Here is a 4,748-nt window from a genome sequence, read left to right as displayed (position 1 = left end):
AGAAGCATTTGCACGGTGTTGCCACATTCCTGAATTCCGTTCTCCTTCACCTCACTTTCGGCTCACTTATATGTTCGTTCAGACTACCGTACTTGGCCATACTATGTCTGATATGGTCTCATGTTCAGTTATCCTTGACAGAGACCAGGCTGATAAGCTCAGACAGTAGAGCACTAGCATTGTGAGCCCAACTTAGCAGGTTCGATCCTTGAATTGTAACACCATGGCCAGCAGTATTTTTTTCACAAAGTGGACGAGTCCTGTGCCTCCCTCTCCCTCGAGAATTATTCAACATGCTCAAAATATGTATTGAAATAACATAATTGTATGGAATTAGTACTTAAAATACTGTTAGATACTTAGTAACAAACACAAAACAGAAATAGAATATAACGCACACTGAAATGCTAGCAACAAGATCTGGCTCAGAAGTGAGAAGTTTAGCAACTCCAAGCAACACGAGCTGGCCAGCAGGCTTATCTCCATGGCAACCGCAAAGGACCCACCTTCGTTTCCACAGCAGCCATACCCCACACTCCCTTTATCCTGCCCCAGCAGGCGGTAAATGGACCTCCCTGTTGTACTTCCTCTTAAAACAATAATCACCACCATCACCACTCCCTCTAAGAACTGTCAGAACTCAACTTTCAGTGGAATGGCAGCCAAGAAAACTGGCAAAGCCCTAATGAACACCTCTAAGAGAAGAAGAAGAAAAAAATAAACATACTCTGCTGGCCTTCTTGGTGCAATAAAATTATGGGTACTCATCAGCTCGTGTAATTTCGTCTAGACAAGGGCTACTGTAGAGTAGTTGAAACATCGACATGTTTAGTATACCCAGAAGAACATCAAAACAAATGTCCGGCTCCATGGCTAAATGGTTAGCGTGCTGGCCTTTGGCCACAGGGGTCCCGGGTTTGATTCCCGGCAGGGTCTGGAATTTTAACCATAATTGGTTAATTTCGCTGGCACAGGGGCTGGGTGTATGTGTCGTCTTCATCATCATTTCATCCTCATCACGACGCGCAGGTAGCCTACGGGAGTCAAATCAAAAGACCTGCATCTGGCAAGCCAAACTTGACCTCGGACACTCCCGTCACCAAAAGCCATACGCCATTTCATTTCATCAAAACAAATAAGATTGTTTATATATTTATATTGTTGAGTAATATGCTGTAGTTTATTGACATATTTTTAATCTTCAGATTTCTTATTGATATGTATAGTTAGGATAAATTAACAGTAAAAAGTGGAAGCTAAGAACATTTGTGTTTATGGTACTTCAATGAAGATTTGTCAAATGAAAAATGTAAAAAATACAAAATAATCTTGAAAGTAATTGCTCGTATCTGTGATTTAGCATTAGTAGTTTGAGAATTTTGTAATTATTAAAAACATCTTGTGAAGAAGATTTTGGAAATTATTAAGGTTTAATTAGGTCTCAAGCAAGTACACTAACCATATACAAGTCATTATAAACAAGGTGAATATTACAAAACTCTTTAGCGTCCTTTTGAAGCACATGCAGTGATGGTGTACTAAGGGACATGTATACTTCCACTTGTTGTGGCTTTTATATCAAAAAATTAAGTTCAAGAAGAGAACCACAATTTGATTTCACCGATTGTGAGTATGAACTCGTTCATAAGATCAGTTCAGAAGATTTCATATAGACTCTAATTGTGGTTGAGTATGAAAGGAACTATTTCTAGTTGCCTTTTTGCATTATGAACTAATACTTTTAACAAACATTCATTCAAGCTCAGTTCAGGCAAAGATGTTGCTGAACTGTACTCCCTTTTTCTAGAGTTGGAGTCTGTCAGTTAAGTGGCAAAGCGCTGAACTACAGAAAATAAAAAGACACCACCAAACAATGTTGCCAAGAATAGGCAGTGGCACACCCTTCTCACAAACTCTCGTTGTTTTGAAAGTCACAATTCATTTTCTAAGAAAAGCAATTTTATTTCCGTACAGGGCATGAAGGTAAAGGTTTCCACTATCCGTAATCTCGGCACTTGATGGGTTTAGTGGTTAGCTCTATGCCTGGCCACCTTTTCCGCCATGAATTAACCTGGTACTCATTTTTCGTGTAGGCTAAGTGATACCAGTATAGTTGGTCCGTTATCGGACATTATAAATTTTCGAGCTAACTCATTTCGCCCCAGTGCGCCAAGTTGGGCTCATCAGTTGGTAAATGGCACACCCACCAAGACGCATGGCTAGTGCATACCGTGGAGGCCACTGTGTAGGCTATTTGGAGCCATCAGCAGTGCCAATGCACTATGAGAGACTTTGTCTCGTTTTCAAAAATTTCAGGTTCCCTATGGGAATCAACATCTTTATCATAGGCTGAGTGAACCTCAGGACCATATGCACGTGCGGAACTTGAAATCTCATTTCTTAAATTTTTTTAATTCCTGACGGGGAATCGGACCCATATCCTGCCAGGTGATTCATTCTATAAAGATTCTTGTCATTTCATACTATTCACACCAAATCCACTGGTGAAAACACACATGATCCTATCCTACTGTAGAGTAACCTAGCCTGAAAGTAACCTTCTGCTCATGACTATGAACAAACTTATAGTAAGATAATTATGAATAATACCTAGTAAAAAAGAATAACTCCACACATGGAATGAAATAAAAATACTCTGTCAATACAAATACTGTACGCACATACAGTGATAAAATAGTATACACAAAACGGATAAAAAACAGAATTTGCAGGAAAAAGACACGAAGTGACAAAGATAAACATTTGGTTCAGCACCATGAACATGTCAACATTGCTCACGTTATCATGACAACAACACGCAATTTTTCACAGTGTCAATGTCAAACTCCAACTCTCAAAAATAGAGATATACAGCAAAATTCCATCATTATACCTTTATTATCGAACATTTAAAAATGTAATATTTACACTGTGATTTTATGTGTGGAACATTGTAACTTGATTGACCTACTATCAGTTTAGGGATGTTGGATTTATAATGATACACCCTATATTCCAGTTCTGACGTGCTAGAAGTCATGAAATATATTCTCTCAACTAATACAAAACTGTGAGCCCAAACTAGAAGATAATACTTGACATCAGTTTATTTATATTTTAAACCCTAACACTATTCCCCTGCTAGGACTTAGTCTACCAATCATCTGCTGCCCAGCCCAAAGGTCTGCAGGTTATGAGGTGAAACATGGTTAGCGTGATGAATCCTGTAGGCCATTATTCTTGGCTTTCTAGATCAGGACCGCTGTCTTAAAACAATAATCACCACCACCACCGCCACCATCTCACCGTCAGATATCTCTCAAATGTTCTTGCATGACTGAGTGGACCTCGAACCAGCCATCAGATCCAGTTTTTTAAACAACTTGTCAAGACAAGAATCAAAGCTGGACCATTTGGATAAGAGTCAGACTCACTACTTAGTCTACCAATCATCTGCTGCCCAGCCCAAAGGTCTGCAGGTTATGAGGTGAAACATGGTTAGCGTGATGAATCCTGTAGGCCATTATTCTTGGCTTTCTAGATCAGGACCGCTGTCTTAAAACAATAATCACCACCACCACCGCCACCATCTCACCGTCAGATATCTCTCAAATGTTCTTGCATGACTGAGTGGACCTCGAACCAGCCATCAGATCCAGTTTTTTAAACAACTTGTCAAGACAAGAATCAAAGCTGGACCATCTGGATAAGAGTCAGACTCACTACTTCTAGTCTGCAGGGCTGGCATCATCAGTTTATAGTAGAACTAATATATTATTTTGCAGTTTACTATTAAAAAATCCATCCACTTCTTACAGTACTGGAGAGCAATAATGTTTTAGAGTTCCCAATCCTTGAAGCAGATAGAACAGAAAATGGATCACATGATCATAGTTTGATATCAGTTATATATATTATTTATTTCACCTCCTTAGCATGCTTTGTGAAGACAGCAGTCCATTAGACTTTTTTTTTTTTTCTAAAATATAGTTGAAATTTTTGCAGTGTCCCATTGCATACCAAAAACCATACCTGTTATCTTGCTGTTGTTCATTTTCCATTAACAGTTCTGTATTATAATAATTTCTGCCACCATTCTAGTATGTACTGGTACTGAAATGTAATGCTTGTTTTGAGAAATGAACAAAAAAATGTTGATTGTAAAATAACATAAACAGCTTCCATTTTTTACAGTTTATTATTCAGCCAAAAGATCTTATTTGTGTATGCAGCATAATTGAACATTCATGTTAACTTCAATGTCTGTGAAATTTCAGCTTGAGGGCATAATACTGTATTTGAAAACCAGCTACAATGTATAAAAGAGCATTAGAAAAGAATTCCTACATATTTTTATTTTTATAACCATCTTCCTATTACATAAATCTCAATTAGATACTGTACCATGATAACTTGATCATGTCCGGCTTCATGGCTAAATGGTTAGCATGCTGGTCTTTAGTTTACGGGGTCCCATGTTTGATTCCTGGCCGGGTCGGGAATTTTAATTTTCATTAGTCAATTCTTCTGGCTCAGGTGCTGGGTATTTGCGCCATCTTCAGTATTAGAATTAATTCATGCAGGCCCCCATCCTCACATACACACAGGTCGCCTCTACAGCACCAACTTGAAAGACTTGCATCAGGAATCTCTGGAGGCCACACGCCATTATATTATTATTATTATTATTATTATAACTAGATAATTAACAAGGGGAGCCTACTCAGAGTTATTCTGAATTAATTATC

General features: G+C 38.4%; 1 protein-coding gene across 1 annotated transcript in view; it reads left to right on the top strand.

Annotated features, from left to right (window-relative positions):
• Positions 1–4,340, top strand: part of LOC136880850 (TOG array regulator of axonemal microtubules protein 1) — a 437,167-nt gene extending 432,827 nt beyond the window's left edge. Inside the window, exon 26 of the mRNA XM_068229140.1 lies at positions 1–4,340. This exon is cut by the window's left edge and continues 2,910 nt beyond it. The gene's annotated coding sequence lies outside the window, so the exon portion shown is untranslated.
• The last annotated feature ends 408 nt before the right edge of the window (positions 4,341–4,748 follow it).

The sequence above is a fragment of the Anabrus simplex genome, chromosome 9 (genome assembly GCF_040414725.1).
Source record: "Anabrus simplex isolate iqAnaSimp1 chromosome 9, ASM4041472v1, whole genome shotgun sequence".
NCBI classification, from domain to species: Eukaryota; Metazoa; Arthropoda; class Insecta; order Orthoptera; family Tettigoniidae; genus Anabrus; species Anabrus simplex.
The sequence above is the reverse complement of the archived record's forward strand: the minus strand, read 5'-3'. Positions and strand labels throughout refer to the sequence as shown.